The 17,359-nt window shown below is 39.7% G+C and overlaps 1 long non-coding RNA gene across 1 annotated transcript in view; it reads left to right on the plus strand.

Annotated features, from left to right (window-relative positions):
- LOC122491419 overlaps positions 1–17,359 on the plus strand; it is a 188,828-nt gene that overhangs the window by 117,228 nt on the left and 54,241 nt on the right. The window lies entirely within an intron of this gene.

Consider the following 17,359-nt stretch of genomic DNA (forward strand, 5'->3'; position numbering starts at 1 on the left):
ATTACCCATACCACTCCATCAAGTTTTTCCATTCCAGTGATATTAACAATGGTATGGTAGGCTGAATAACGGGTCTCCAAATTACCCAGGTCCCAATCCCTGGAATTGTGAATGTTACCTTATAGGGCCAAAGAGACTTTGCAGATGTGATTAAATTAGGGTCTTTGGATTGGAAGGTTACCATAGATACTCCAAGTGGACCCTACATGTACTCACAAGTGTCTTTTTTTTAATGTTTATTTATTTTTGAGAGAGAGAGAGTCAGAGTATGAGCGGAGGAAGGACAGAAAGAGAGAGGGAGAAACAGAATCCAAAGCAGGCTCCAGGCTCCAAGCTGTCAGCACAGAGCCTGATGTGGGGCTCAAACTCACGAGCCACGAGATCATGACCTGAGCCGATGTCATACGCTTAACTGACTGAGCCACCCAGGTGCCCTGCAAGTGTGTTTATAGGGAACAGGCAGAAGGAGAACAGACCCAGAGGAGGAGACCATGTGAAGGAAGCAGAGAAGCAGAGTGGAGAGGGATGCCACACCTCTGGCTTTAAAGATGGAGGATGGAGCAGTGAACCTAGAAACACAGCCAGTCACTGGAAGGTAGAAAAGATAAGGAAATAGATTCTCCACTAGAGCATCCAGAGACTGTATGGCCCTACCCACACCTTGATTTCAGCCCGGTGAAACCCATTTTGGACTGCTAGTCTCCAAAACTGTATAAGTGTGTGTTGTTTTTAACCACCAGTTTTATGGCAATTTGTTATGGCAGCCAAAGGAAACAAATACAGGTGGTACCATGTTGACCATTTGCTGTTTTACTTGCTAAGCAATAACTTTGCTAAATATTCTACATGGGTTTTTAGAATTTTATACTCACAAATCGACGTAAGATGGGTATGAAAATTATTCTCACTTTACAGATGAGGAAACTGAGTCTTAGAGAAGAGCTGGTATTAAACCCATATCTGTCTGACCCCAAAACCACTTCTCTGAATCTGTATAGGGAAGTTGTGCCCCCCAACAGTGTTAATATTCCAGGAGGAAACCACTGCTGTCCCCAGAGGTGGCTGTACTGTTAGAACTCTGTCATGCTGGGACAAAGCTCCTGATGTCTGTAAGAGCAGATTAAAATGATCATCCATTCTGGAGCACCTGGATGGCTCAGTCGGTTAAGCCTCCAGCTCTTGGTTTCAGCACGGGTCGTGATTTCACGGTTCATGAGTTTGAGCCCCACATCGGGCTCTGTGCTGATAGTGTGGAACCTGCTTGGGATTCTCTGCCTCTGCCCTTCTCCCACTCATGTTGTCTCTGTCTCTCTCAAAAATAAATAAATAAACTTAAAAAAATGATCATCCATTCCTTCTTCAAACATATTCTGAGTACTGTCATACAGATGACATAGAGTCCCTATCATCTTGCAACTCACAATTTTTGTGGGAAAAACAGAGAAGTAGATTCAAACTTGAGTCTTTCATAAGGATAACATTAGGCCTATGCTTATGGTAGTGATTCTACCAGTAGTAAGATGGGGTGGGTAATAGAAAAGTCTTCCAGAGGCAGTGACATTGAGTTAAGCCTTGAAGGAGATATAGGACTTGTCTAGGTATGAGGTCTTCAAGGCCTTCTGGGTAGGAAGAATAGCACACACTCTAAGGCCCTTGGGGTAATGGAGACTGTGGAGCCCTGAGCAAATTATGAGTCACTTGTGGCAGTAAGTACTGCATTTGGTGGGGAGAGAGGGTAGGTAGGTAGGGGGTGATGCGAGAAGAAGCTAGAAGGGAGGTTAGGAACCAGAGGTCACAGAGATCCTTGAAAGCTCCCCTTCCCACTGTCTCCTTTTCCTTAGATCACACGCTTCTTAACTCATTCCAGTCTGTGCTTTCCTTGCATTAGTTCACCTCATCATCTCTTCCACTGATGACCTCCATCTGAGGGGTGTTTTCCAGAGCTCATCCTATTTGACCTCTAAGAAGAATGTGACATAAGAACCACTCTTCCTCTTGAAATGTTCCCTTCCTTCTCACATCAGCGATACCGTATGATGCCTCTGACTGCTCCTTCTCAGACTTCCTTATAGTCCATACTCCTCCCTTCACTAACCCTTAAATGTTGAACCTCCCCAAAGCTCAGTCTTAGGTTCCTCTTCTTTCTTACTTTATTCACTTATTCTCCAGACTAGATCAGGCTCTTCTGCTATCTGCTTTCACAACACCAAATTTTTTTCATCATAACACCCCAGTTGGTTATTTTGTGCAAAATCTGTGATGATTAATGTCTCCATCCTATATCTCTCATGAGAGACTGTAACCCAGGAAAGCAGATTTGATTTTACTCACCATTTCCTGGGATGTTTGGCTTCATGTACACATGCATCAAATATTGGTTAAACAAATGAATGAATGGAACTTTTATCCTAGTCAAGAAGAACCACTGAGGCATCTCAACTAGGTCAGATTTGCATTTGAGATAAAACACTGGCTGTGATATACAGAGTAGATAAAAGACAGACTGGAGGGAGTTAGAAAGTATTGTTATAACCCAAGTAAGTAATACTAAGAAAGCATCTGTGAAAGGGGAGAGAGGAAACATACCTGAGGACTAATTACGATTTAGAATTTATAGAATTTGGTGACCAACTGACTGTGAGAATGAAAGGAAAAAGAGAAGACAAGAATTGTAAGTAGGTTTATGGCTTAGTGACTGGCTATGTGGTTATGCAATGCAGTGAGATAGACACTATATGGGGAAAGCTCTTTGTGGATTACATGTAATGAATTTAGATTTAGGAATGTTAAATTTGAAATGCCTATACTGGACATATATCCAGGATTTTGGATGTGGTTCTGGCACTCAGGAGATATAAATTAAAAAGAAATGTGGATTTGTATTCACTTTCCCTTCCCACTTATTTTTTCTTTTGTTGTCCCAAAGCAGATATCAGATAGTTGAAATGAAATGAATGATTGATTGATTTCCTGCTTCCTTTAAAAAAGGAATTGAGGCAGCAGTACAGGGCTTAGTTAAATACCTTCTGTTGGGAGAGAAATTTTCATACTAACTCCATTACAAAAAAGCCAGCGTGGACCCTCTTTTCACCATGAAGAGGCATGGGGTCTCATGGTAGAAGGATAGTCTGTAGTAAGAAGTTCAGCCTCAAGTAGATTTGTTGAAACTTGATTGGGAGAGGTTTATTCACACAACGTATCTGAGTTATTTTCTAAAAACAGTACCAAAAAAGCTATTATTCATCCTGTGGGTTTTGCAGTTTTAGCATTTGGCTTATTCAGGGGTGGGGGTATTCTGAGCTGGGCTGAAGGAGAATGAGCTAAAAGAAGAAGAGAGCAAATTCATATTCTTCTGCTAATGAACCCTCTTCATATTCTGGTGAGGTACACAAACAAGGCTCAGTGGGTCTAGGTGCATTTGTAAGAAACTACCATTGCTGTATAATCTAAATAAGTAGAATTGGAAATGAACTCAAGCAGAAAACATCAAATCTACCATCCACAAATCCCTGCCTAAACTCTTCAAGGCAGGATGGTTTTGAATCATCATATACCTGCTGACTTTCTTTTGCCCTTATATCCAGCTATGAAGTTATGTCAACTGGATTAGATCCTTCAACATCCAGATCTTGATCCCTCTTTTAGTCACGTCTAATTAAATGTCAATATAAAGATGTTTTCTTCTATCTAGTATATAAACTATAGTGACATAGGATGCCAAGGACTTTAATTATAGAATAGGTAAATATTAGAGGTAAGGTTGACCCATCAGGATGAAAGGAGAGTTTGGAAGTGCTCCCCTCCACTCTTTATTAGATCCCCTCTACACCCTCTGCACTTTAGCCACAGGAATTAGGGTAAATGTGGTGATAGACTAGAAAATGAGATGGGATTTCTGAGAGAAGACTTAAGAAGCTATTGTAAATTTTGGAGTTCATTAGCTGTTGTTTCAGCCCCTCTCAGATTAGCTTCGATTGGGTCTTTTTATTTTATTTTATTTATTTATTTTTATTTACTCTCCCAGCATGGCAGATACCATGTTGCCTATAAAAACTCCTAATATCCTGCAGCCTGGTAGTCCTTCTTCTAATGTCTGAAACTTCAGGACACCATGAAGCATAGCAACAGGGGACATGATGCATCCTTGTCTCTGAAGCATTCATGCCCTTTGAAGGACAGTTTAGGTGAATTTGAAAGCCCTTTCTTAGACTTGCTATGTCTATGGATCCTTCACCACTATAGCATCTAAGGAAAATGTATTTGTAAACAAAAACGTAGAAGCTAGCATCAAACGGAATGAGAAGTCAATAGTCTGAAATAAAGGAACTGACACTGGTCCCTCTAAGACTACTGATGAGTTAGATGGAGAGAGTGAAGTTGCTTCATATGATGCCACTTTGTGACATCTGCTTGTGGTGGTGCTCACTGTCATATTCTTTCACCCCTAAAATATTTTGAGATTCAAAATTATCAGTAGCTCTGTGAGCATGGCAATTGGTTGATTTCCTACATTCCTACTTTGCAAAAGCTTAGGAAATATTGTTGGTTACTGCTTCCTTACATGCACCCTAAGCTATAATCAGACAGACATAAGTGGTAGTTCCTTGAATATGTCCTCTCACATAATGTATTCTATGCCTTTTTCATTCCATTTAGGGAAATTCTTAGCTAAAAATTTTTTATAGATAATAATGAATAAAGGAGTCAGTACTTCAAGAATGATCAGTGGAAAAATATTTAATAAACTCCTATTTATTTTCTATACAAGACACCAGTAAGTAAAAAAAAAAAAGTAGGCATTATCTACACTAGTTTCTCAGCCCTTTGCTATTGAGGCATCTTTTGCTTCAATAATCTGAGTGGTGGAGACCTTCCCTACTTTAAGAGTAAAACGATCTCCCATGATCTAGCCCTTTGGAACCCACCTGCTTATTATAACAGACCTGAGGTAGGTGACTTCCTTTTATACTCAAAATGGTTAACAGTGATAATAGTGAGTTGCAACTTTTTCTCTTTCACTTATGGCATGGGGGAGTGGGCTTTATCTAGTCCTAGGTGGAAATATTACAAAGTATCAACCACGCAAAAATGTTCACAATATACAAAATAAAAACTGCCAGGCATCTCCTATTTTGCTGTCTCATATTGTAACTATCCTCAGAATGGAATAGCCCAAGTTCTCCTAGTTTATCTATTACCCAGGTGTCATGGTTGAATTGTGTCCCCACAAAAGGCATATTGAAATCCTAACTCCTGGTATCTGTGCATGTGACCTTATTGGGACATAGGGCCTTTGCAGATGTACTCAAGTTAAGATAAAGTAATTAAACACTAATATGATTGCTGTCCTTACAAAAAGAGGAAAGTGCCATGTGAAGACAGACACACATAGAGGGAACGCCACTGGTGACAGAGGCAGAGGTTGGAGTGGTGTGACATAGGCTAAGGAATGCCAGAAATCAATGGCCACCCACCAGAAACCAGGAAGATGCAAGGCAGAGTCTCAGGAAGGGATCATGGCCCTCTTTGATATCTTGCTTTTGGACTTCTATCTGCCAGATTGTGGTTTTGTAAGCCGCTCAGTTCGTGGCACTCTGTTATGGCAGCCCTAAGAAACTGATATACCGTGTGTAGGAGAGATGATCACTTGAGAAATAGCTGAGAAGTCATAATACGGGATATTTCAGGGAACTCTTAAACATTCTACCCTCCAATTCCTTCTAGTTCTTGGGGAGCAATGGGTGTAATACCCTAAGGCATCATAAAATCTTGTATTAGACGTTGTCCAAGGCAACAATGTTAAGGAAGGGGGCTGGCATTTATCTGACCTAGAACAGCCTGGAATTGATAAAATGATGATATTCAGGGTGACATAGACTAGTGTCCATAGCTTCTAGTCAAGGATGTTTTCACTCTGAGAGTTTGGAACCAACCATCCAAAGGTTTAATGGGTTTCTAATTTATATTTATATTTCATCTTTATCTCATGTTAGTTTTTTCTGTAGTGTCAGGTAAGATTGCTTCCTTTCAGTGTGATCTATATCAAAGTAACTACTTCCGTTTCATCTCATCCCATTGGATCTAAGGATGATAATCCTGGCCTTCATGAGTTTTAACTGAAATACTGAATGAAATGGAATGAATACTGAATGGAATATTTTCTTTCACCTTGCCTTGGAGGCCAGAGTACCCACGTGAGTATTAACAGTAACATTAGTTAGTTTAACTTTAAACTGACACTTGTAATTTATCAATCAGCATTAGATATGTCTAGGTATTTTTTTTTCAAGTGTCCGAGAACATTTTAAAAAACCTATAATAAACAAACACCACGGTTGAGCCAGAAAAAAAGAACACTCCTGGTGTAGTTGTAGCTAAAAATGGGACAATTACAAGTGTAATACAATTGACTGAAAAACACAAGTGAACCAACACTTCTGACATTGCATTGAATAATTTCCAGTCTCAATTCTTAATACAATTCTTAACACAAAATTATACCATGCAGTTGAACACAAAATGTTTTCTATTTATAATTTTATTTTATTTCATCATTTTATTTTTAAAATCATTTTATTGAGATATGATTGACATGTAAAAAGTTGTACATATTTAACGCATATAATGTTGAGCTTGGGCATAAATACACATTCGTGAAACCATCATCGTTATCAAGGCCATAGACATATCCATCATCTCCCAAAGTGTCCTCTTGCCCCCTTATTATTAATTAATAATTTTAGTGGTAAGAACACTTAATATAATATCTGCCCTCTTAGAAAATTTTAAATGTACAATAAAGTAGTGTTAGCTATAGGCACTCTACTGTATAGAAGTATGTCTCCAGAACTAATTTCACATAATGGAAACTTTGTTCCCTGTGACCATGACGTCCTCATTTGCCTCCTCCTTCATCTCCCTGGCAGTCACCTTTCTACTCTCTGCTTTTATGAGTTTGACTGTTTTAGGTTCCACGTGTAAGTGGGATTGTATAGTGGTTGTCTTTTTGTGTTTGGCCTATTTCACTTAACATAATGGCCTCCAGATCCATCTAGGTTGTTGCCAATAGCAGAATTCCTTTTTTTAAGGCTGAACAATATTCCATTGTATGTATATACCCCATTTTTTAATCCATTTATTCGCACCTTGACAGATTGTTTCCACATCTTAGCTATTGTGAATAATACTGCAGTGAATATGCGAGGTATCTCTTCAAGAGTCTGCTTTCATTTCCTTTGGATAAATATCCAGAGGTAGTATTGCTGGATCACATTGTAGTTCTACTTTTGAGTTTTTGAGGAACCTCCATACTGTTTTCCATAGTGGCTGCACCAATTTTCATTCCCATCAGCAGTATACCTGGATCTCTTTTCTTCATATATTTGCCAACACTTCTTATCTATTTTTTTTATAGTAGTCATCCTGACAGGTGTAAAGTGAGATCTCTTTGTGGTTTTGATTTGTATTTCCCTGATGATGAGTCATGTTGAGCATCTTTTGGCCATTGGTATTATTAATTCTTTGGAGAAATGTCTGTTCACATCCTTTGCCTGCTTTTTAATTGGGTTATTTTTTTTTGAGTTGTATTTTGGATGGTAACCCTTTATCACATACACGGTTTGCAATATTTTCTCCCATTCCGTAGGTTGCCTTTTTATTTTCTTGATTGTTTCTATTGCTGTGCAGAAGCTTTTTAGTTTGGTGTAATCTCACTTATTTATTTTTACTATTTTGGCCTATTCTTTTGGTGTCAGATTCCAGAAATCTTTGCCAAGACCAATGACCTGAAGCTTTTCTTCCATGTTTTTTTCTGGGAATTTTATAGTCAGGTCTTATGCTTAAGTTGAGTTGATACTTGTGTATACTTGTGTGTACTTGTGTTAAGATAAGGGTCTAGTTCAGTTCTTTTACATGTGGATGTCCAGTTCTCACAGTGATGTTTACTGGAGAGAATACTCTTACCCACTTTGTATTCTTGGCACCTTTATCGAAGATTAGGTGACATACACACATGGGTTTATATCTGGGATCTCCCTTCTGTGTTGTGGGTCTGTGTATCCTTTTTTATGTCAGGCCCTGACTTGGTGCTGGGGTGGGCCTGGCGCCTGGGTCCTATTTCTCCATTTTGTTATATCTGAGTTCACAGATGTAATCTGTCTCTTATTACCTCTGTAGCAGCAATTCTTCCTATATAGACTCTAAAATTATGTTAGTAACTCATTAATGTGCACTCTACTTCCCTAAGCAAATTTTAAAATTTCAACGATAATTTCTACTCAATCCTCAACTTCGGCTTTTTGAGCAGTTGCAGCACAGTGGAAGTTTGCTTCCTACAGTGGCTCATTCTTATTTACTTTGTGCCCTGGCTTCAGAAATATAATTAAATATTGTATGATCTCACAGCACTGTGCTTTGACTACCCGAAAGTCAAGATTTTAGCAGAAACCTAATGCAACCCATCTTTTCACTTTATACTTTCAAAGCCCTTCTGCTAAAAAGGCTCAAAGGGCCATACCCTGGTCCATGGAGTCCTACAATTATATTAGATTCATTGTTCTGAATTTGAAGTATGAGAAGGAGTTTCTTTGAGACCTGTATTACCCAAGGCGGCAGTGGAATGAAATGACTGCCTGAGTACTATTTAAAGATTTATTTTATACTCTATTTTGTTGTTATTTATTATAATATATAATGGAAATATATTATATATTTATAAAGTATAATATAAAGACATTATACTTTGTCTATACAACACAGTCTGTATCTAATGTGGACAAATTATGTCTATACAACAGTCTTTCACACTGACTTAAGAGAGTTACACACACATTATTTTTAGCATTTGTTTTAATATATTGATCACATCCTCTGATTACTATACTAGGACAGTTTGGTCTTTTCTGTAGTTGGATATGTCCTCACATAGCCTAGCCTCTTTCCATAGATGTTCTTCAAGTATTTGTTTTTGTAATTTTGTACATCAGAGCCCCCTGGCTGGTCTCCATTCACACTACATTGTGACATGGGAAGATGTGTACCTATTCCAAGAGACTCTGGGTCAAATTTCTCTTTATAGGCTGGATAGCCCCATTAATACCATACACTTAATTATTTAACCAATTTTGGGAATGTTGGAGTAATAAATTATGACTTAAGCAAGCCCCATCAAGATCTCTATGAACATTTCTCAAAAAGATGCATTTCAGAGAATTGCAGCTGATAGAATGTGTAATATTTAAGCTTCTATGATAATTGTTTATTAAAAATGAAAATTTGCGGGGTGCCTGGGTGGCTCAGTTGGTTGAGCGTCCGACTTCGGCTCAGGTCATGATCTCATGGTTCATGGGTTCCAGCCCCGCATCAGTCTCTGTGCTGACAGCTCAGGGCCTGGAGCCTGCTTTGGATTCTGTGTCTCCCTCTCTCTCTGCTCCTCCCCTGCTCACACTCTGCCTCTCTCTCAAAAATAAATAAAGATTAAAAAAAATTTTTTTAATGAAAATTTGTAAATTAATGTTTTATTAGAGAATAGGGAGAGAGAGAGAGAGAGAGGGAGATCTAACTATTCGTTTTATCTAAAATGAGATGATGGACTTAGTGTGAATGTTATCACTGTCAATTGTACCTGCCCTTAGAGAAGTTATACCAACGGCCAATAAACTGTCTCCCTTTGAAACACATGTCTGATTTTGAGAAAAGTTTGGAGAACCACCTCACATCTGCTCTGATATATAAAAAAGGGAAATGTATAGTGAGTAGAAGGCTGGAATAAAAGTGCTAATAACTGAATGCAGAGTAATATTTTGAAAAAGTTGTAAGTTTATTTATTTATTTTAGAGAGAGAGAGAGAGAGAGTGAGGGAAGGGCAGAGAGAGGGAGAGAGAGAATCCAAAGCAGAGATGTGGGGCTTGAACTCACAAACCAGGAGACCATGACCTGAGCCAAAATTAAGAGTCAGATGCTTAACCGACTGAGCCCCCCAGGCACCCCTATAGATAAATATTTTTTAATGTTAAGACAGAAGGGAATAGAAAAACACTATACTAGGCTCTCATTCTCTTGGTAACTTTAAGTATCTGCCTTACGGCATTTCGAAAATGCCTGTTTGGAAAAACAAGACAAAACAAAAATTAAGTCTAACTCAGAAAGAGATGCCATTCCTAAATTGGCAACTATTTACATACATACACACTATCATCTCTCTTGGTGCGGCCTACTTCTTCCTTCCAGAGCCAGCAGCATCCACGTGGCTAATTCCCTTAAGACTCCCGTCAAACATCACCCTCACCATGAGGCATTCTGCAAACTTGTTTTTCCAGCAGAGTTCCCGTTAGATCCTGCATGCATCTTTCCAGTAACCTTGATTGCACTGTTTTTATTATGGTGCCTGCACATGGCTTGAGAGTTGTGTGGGAAATGAACAAGCCAAGCTTATCAAGTACCCGTGAAGGCCATGTGATTGGACGGGTGGTGGCAGGGGACACCTGACTTTCGAATCACTTAACACTGTCATATGATAAATCAAATTATAGAATACTTCCAAGCCTAAATTTTAAACAGACACACTATCACTTTCATCAAAAGCGGGCGGGAATCAACAGGACGGAATCTACCAAAGACTTTATAGGAGCAGAATAAGAAAAAAGAAATTCCTTCGTAAGCATGAAGAATATTATTTGTGGGATGGCTATGATTATTTTTTCCATTCATCTACATAATATGGTGTCTTAGCCGCATGCTTTCCAATGGGCCTTGACGCTGGCTTCTCGGTGTTTCCTCTATATGTACTGTCTCCCCCCAGGTCAGTTTATCTGCTGTAGGGAGGCTCTCATGCTCTCAATGGCAGCATTTGCATTTTTTTTTTCATTTCCATAGAAACATCTCCACTGACTCAGAACCGCCTCTGTCCTCTTAAGACAGAGATATTTGTCTTTCAAACAGTGAGATATATGTGACATAAGATGGACGGGACTGCTTTCCCTGCAGGCCTCACCTTGTAAGACTCTCCTTTTTAGAGGAATTTATGATGGTCTGCCTTTAGATTATTTATTTGTATTTTGCTCCTTGACCGCTTTTCCAGTAATGAGTTTAAATATAGGCAACATAAACCCATCTGGAAATAAAATTATGCACTAGCTTCACGACAAAAGATAATTACATTATAATCAAGCTGTCATTTTTGGAGATAGTAGAAGATGAAGCGTGCTATAAACTGACATGTAAAGTGTATAGATCGTTCTTTCAAATATTCTCCACGGTGACTGGGACCACAAAGATTCCTAGTGCATAATATCAGACTTTGTAACTGGAAATTTTCTGGGAGTGACCAAACATTTAGTCTCTGAAAGTAATGGCTGCTAACCCTCGGAGGACTAAAGGCTAGGATCAGAATTCCTGTGCTCTGGCTTAGACCTCAGTGTGGCTACACTAAAACCACTTGGGTTGTGCCTAGTTTCAGAGCCTGAATCTTCGTTTTATCATTGTGTTAAACTTGTCTTTATTCTTAGGTCGTTCTTTTATTTAGGTTGATAGGAACTTGACACTGGGATCCTTCTGACATGTTTAAACAGAATGGGGAGAGTCGGCTGATGTGGCAGAAACTGATATTTTTAGGAAAAAAAGAAAAGAAAGACCATCACTGAAGTTACTCTGCACCGCTCTGAGCTCAGTGTTTTTCTCCGGCAGCAGTGAGATGGCTCACTGGTTTTTAATGTGTGGGAGAACATTTGCTCTTCCTTGAGTTCAAGATAGCTGCTGTGATAAAAGGACACAGTCTGCCTCCAGCCATGTACTTGGCCAGGCCATCAGGAAAGAGAGAATAGCATAATTGAGATGGGAATGGGCCAGAACACTGGACCAGAAGGGCACAACTAATACTTGTCCTCTGTCACTGCTTCTGCCACGATGGAGAGCCTATCATCTCAGAGCAAATACACTACCTAAGGAGTCCCAGGAAGGTAGGCTTCTAGAAACCACGATTTTCCAAAGGGATCAGAGAATGCCTATCGTAGGATGGCATCATGCCATAGGCCTCCTGGGACTGTAAGCCCTTAGCTGCTGCTGACTGAATAGACATTGACTTTGAGTCACTTCTTTGTCTTCCCCAGATTCTCTGAACCCTAAGTACTAATTTCTTCAATCTGCACTCAATTTCCCCACCCCCCCCCTCACCCTTATTCATTGGTGAATCCCGAAGAAGCGAGCAGTACCTTGCTCCTCCAAGTGTGGTCTCCAGGCCATCTGTATCAGCATAATCTGGGAGTTTGTTAGAAATAATTAAGGGATTCAGTTTACCAACCAGTGTGATTTAGTTTTGGTCTTGCTGCACCACACCCCCAATAGGCTGAGTCAGGTACACATGGGATATGCCATTGTTTATTGGCCTAGTCTTTGCACCCTGGATTTCTGTTCTGGATCTAAACTTTCTGTTGGATCCAGAGCCCTATCCAGAAGCCCAGACTCTTTGGCTAGGATCTGACCTGTTTAGTTCCTACGACCATCTCCAGTGGTGGGTGTGGTAGGAGAAGGCTGGATCCTGGCTCCTGGTCCCTGATTTCAATAGCCAGGTGACCAGAAATACGAGTACCACTGACCTGATTTCCACTAGCTCCAACTTTCTGTCCTTCTGCTCCATGACCATCTCCATATTGGACTGCTTTGTATATTGATGATGTCATTTCAAACTAAGACTGTTTCCATGGTGTTTATAGTACAACAGAAGTACTAAGAAGGCCACAACTTATGGTCACCTATGTTAATGGCCATGTCAACATCCTTCAGATATAATTGCACCATCCTTGTTTTCTTTACTTTTCCTACAACTCAGCCAGCAGAGTTTCAGTTCTCATGATTATGTTCAGTTCAGTTTTGGCAGCTGGCCACTGAAAGGCAGTTCTCTTCAAATGAGAGATGAGAAGACTCAAGTTTGAGGTACAATTACACACCTGTGTTCCCTTCTGTCTTGGAAAGATGGGCTTCCAATCTTTTTTGTGCAAAATATTTGACTCCGTGGATCCTGGAAATGCAATATGTTAAGAAAGCAATCTATAGAGCCTGCGAGGATTCATGATGGAATGATATACAAACCCTTAACTGAAAACAAAATGAGAATGAACAAGAACGATTTTGAACAGTACACTTTGCCTTGCGGTTTCCTCATCATGACATGTAGACTAGGACCCATTAGAAAATCAGGGAGAGGAGAAAAGGTAGGAAGGAATGAACACCCATCTTTCCATCCTCCAGAAGGAAACTTCTGTTTTATTTTATTTTATTTTTTTAATTTTTTTTAATGTTTATTTACTTTTGACAGAGAGAGAGACAGAGCATGAGTGGGGTAGGGGCAGAGGGAGAGGGAGACACAGAATTCGAAGCAGGCTCCAGGCTCTGAGCTGTCAGTACAGAGCCTGATGTGGGGCTCCAACTCACAGACCGCGAGGTCATGACCTGAGGTGAAGTCAGACACTCAACCGACTGAGCCACCCAGGCGCCCCATGGAAACTTCTATTTTAAATGAGACTTGATAAACATCACAGGGAAATGTCATGTGAGGAACACCTGATTCCATGTTTGCCAAAGGTCAGATGTGGGTCTGTCTTAGACTCTGCTAAAATAAATTACATACATATTAATGTGTTACGGAAATCTTTCTGTAAGATGGCTTTGCACATTGAACCTTCAGCATGATGTTTCAGAGGGTTAGGCAAAAAGCTAAAGAAAGCAAACAATTCAATTAGAAAATGGGCAAAAGAGGGATGCCTGGGTGGCTCAGTCAGTTGAGCGGCCGACTTCAACTCAGGTCTTGATCTCACTGTGAGTTCAAGCACCACGTCAGGCTCTGTGCTGACAGCTCAGAGGCTGGAGCCTCCTTCGGATTCTCTGCCTCTGTCTCTTTCTGCCTATACCCCACTTATACTCTCTCTCTTTCTCTCTTTCTCTCTCTCAAAAATAAATAAAACATTATAAAAATAAAAAAAAAGAAATGGGCAAAAAGATATGAACACGCATTTCACTGAAGAGGATATACAGATGGAAAGCAGGCAAATAAAACGGTTTCCACATCATTAGCCATTAGGGAAATATAAATTAAAACAATGAAAAGAAGAGAAAAAAGAAAACAACATGAAATATCACAACACTACAATACACCTATCAGAATGGCTAAAATTAAAAAGAAAAAAAAAGATAACAACACTAAATGCTGACCAAGATGTGGATGATGAGAATGTTAAATGGTATAGCCACTCTGGAAAACTGTTTGGAAATTTCTTAAAAAACTAAACATACGCTTCTCATATCAGTCATGATAAATTACACTCCTGGGCATTTATCCCAGAGAAATGAAAACTCCATGCTTAAAACCTGGCGCTACTGAGACCCTGTGCACCAGACCAGGAAAGGGGACGCGTAGGGTATCTGGGCTTGCCCCTCTCTAGCCCTATTTCCACCTATTAAGGTTTTGCCAACCTTTAGGAAACATAAAGTAAAATAGACAGGAAGGACAGAGTCACCCGACCTGCTCTCTGCCAGAGAAGCTACCAGAATAAAGGTTTCTACCTGGTTCTGAATGACTACAGAATGACTAGCAACATTGCTAAAAAATAGGATTTTGATATCTGTTTGGTATTCATCAATGTCTCTATTTTAGTAATCTATACTGAGGTTTGGGTTGTAATGAAAAATAAACTGAAATAGTAAAACAGAAAGGGAGGCAACATTGGGTGAGGTAAGAATGTGAGATTTGAAAGCAAAGCCATTTAGACTAAAAGGGGTCCAAAAGAGGTCAATGATCAAACAGTCCCCCCACATCCCTATCTGTAGAAATGGATTATATGCTAACCCCATGTCTCAGATCATGGAACATACCATTGAGTTATGGGCAGCGTCCTGATTGCTGCATCAGGACTCCTGTCCAGATTTCCGTTCTCTCTGATGTCTCTCCTCTTTGGGAATACTATGGAATAATAATAGCTAATATTCATTGTGCACTTACTATATTTCAGGCCTTGGATTTAACCCTCTATATGTATTAAATCATTTGTACATGAGTACAAGAGACGTTTCAGAGCCTTTGGCCGTAACCACTGACTTGTCCAGCTGGTCTAGACAGGCTACCTTAGAATACGTTATGAGATTTGGTTAGGATCGTGGTTACAGGGGAGAAACAAGAGACACTATAGGAAGTATAGTATACTAACAAGCTGGATTCTTAATGAGATATAACCTAATCCCCTGGCTATGCTGAGCCAAAATCCAATAAAAACTGACTAGAGGAATATTTCAAATAACTCCATCTCTGGTTTATTCTAATTAAGGCCCAGGGAAGCCACATCTACATGGATGGGTTCAATAATAGTCAAGCTGAAACTAAAAAGGTAGAGTAGTGGTTAAGAGAAGTGAATCAGACCTGAGTTCAGATCCACCTCCATCACTGACCACCAGTAGACTCCTCTGCCTCAGTTTCCTCATTTGTCAAATGTGGCATGCGTGTCATAAACCTGTTGTAAAGATTAGATTAGTTTATAATCAGTTCTTGAAACATGACAAACACAAGTTACTTAGCCCCCTGGACTTCAGCTTCCCCAGCTTTGAAGTGGTGATAATAATACCTACTCCATAAAGTAAGAATAAAATGAGATAACATATATAAATTACCTGGCACACAAATGAGCACTTAAATATTATAAAAAAATCAAAGCATACAGCAATAGCTAATATTCGTCCTATGTCAGCTCCACATATTCAGCTAATTAGATAAGACACTTATCAGGATAATTGAATAAATTTTATTTTTGGACCTCATTAAACTAAAAGTCCCTTTCCATCTTACAAATTGAACTTTTAGAAGATGATCCATTTGAATTGCAATTAAATAGCAGTCATCTAAATAATTAAACAATAGGGTATCTATGTATAGCAACTATTAGACAGTTTTTCACTATCTATTTTAAAGACTTGTGGGTGCATGCTATGCAAATGGATTTTCAGGAATTTTTTTATTAGCATAAATAGGCTGTGAAATTTAAGTAACTCAAGCAGCACAGACAGTGTGAGTCATAGTATTTTCATTTTTTTCTCAAATGCCTTGAGTTCTATGACAGCCATATTTCAGGAAACCAGTAAAAATGGGGCCCTTGTAAAGGATCCAGGAGATCTGAAAACATGTATCGCACAGAGTGTTTTTACCTCAGATACTCAGATGTGCCCTGAGGTAGACTCTTTCCACCCACAGAGTTTCATGGAGATGAGACACATTTCCCCATTCTGCATGGTACACGAAACAGCAAGTTTATCAGATGGGACGGTTCCTTCCTAGATACCGAGCAAATGGACTTCCACTAAGTTGATGTTTTATAGTTAGTATTTCTTACCGGTGAGTTAACACATGACTATGGTCAAGACCAAAGGTGAGAATCCAATAACAAATGACTCAGGATAGGTCAAATTAGCGAATAGACTGGGAATATACCTTCTTTACACTATTTAGTCCTATCACCTTCTCATACAAACTGCAGTGAAATATTTGCCTTATGTGTTATGGATTTAGTTAGAGAAGAAACATTTCAGAATCAAAAAGCCTTCAGGCTTTTAAAAAATTTTTGTCTTCCCTAACATCAGATGGGAAGAAAGAACATATAATCTTGGTATGGATTGTTTTGTCTAGTTTGAAGCAGCAGTGGTGAGGAATAAATCTTTTGCAGTCTCTGTCTCTTTCTCTCCCCACTCCCCCCACTCCTCTACTCTGACCTGAAATCTCCACATGGATGGCTTATTCTGTGTCACATGCACAGAGTTCTGGGTCTTTGTCATCTCTCCTCCAGGTAGCTCACCTTCATTTCGCGCTGGCAGATGCATGAGCAGCCATACCTTGAAACTTCTCTTCAGGCCTAAGTGTGTCGACTCCAGTATCTCAGACTTGAAATTTCGTCTTTTTAATGGACTTCTGTTTCTCCTCTTTTCTCCCTCCTATTCCTCTTTGACTTACCAGCCACTGGAAAGTTGGGGAAAGGGCGTGGGTTGCACTATCAGACCCAAGATTGAAAGCCGGCCCCGTACTTCTATAATGGTGCGCAAACTATCCAACCCCTCCACACCTCCGTTTTCTCCACTGTAAAAGAGTAATAATGTTACCCATGTCAGAATAAGTGTACACCTGAGGCACCTGAATGGCTCATTGGGTTGAGCATCCAACTCTTCATTTTAGCTCAGGTCATGATCCAAGGGTCGTGGCATCCAGCCCCACGTTGGGCTCGGAGCTGAACATGGAGTCTGCTTAAGATACTCTCTCTGCCCCTCTCACCCACTCATGCTTTCTCTCTCTCTCTCTCAAAAAAAATTAATTTAGCTTAATTTAATTTAATTA

Source organism: Prionailurus bengalensis, chromosome C2, assembly GCF_016509475.1.
Source record: "Prionailurus bengalensis isolate Pbe53 chromosome C2, Fcat_Pben_1.1_paternal_pri, whole genome shotgun sequence".
NCBI classification, from domain to species: domain Eukaryota; kingdom Metazoa; phylum Chordata; class Mammalia; order Carnivora; family Felidae; genus Prionailurus; species Prionailurus bengalensis.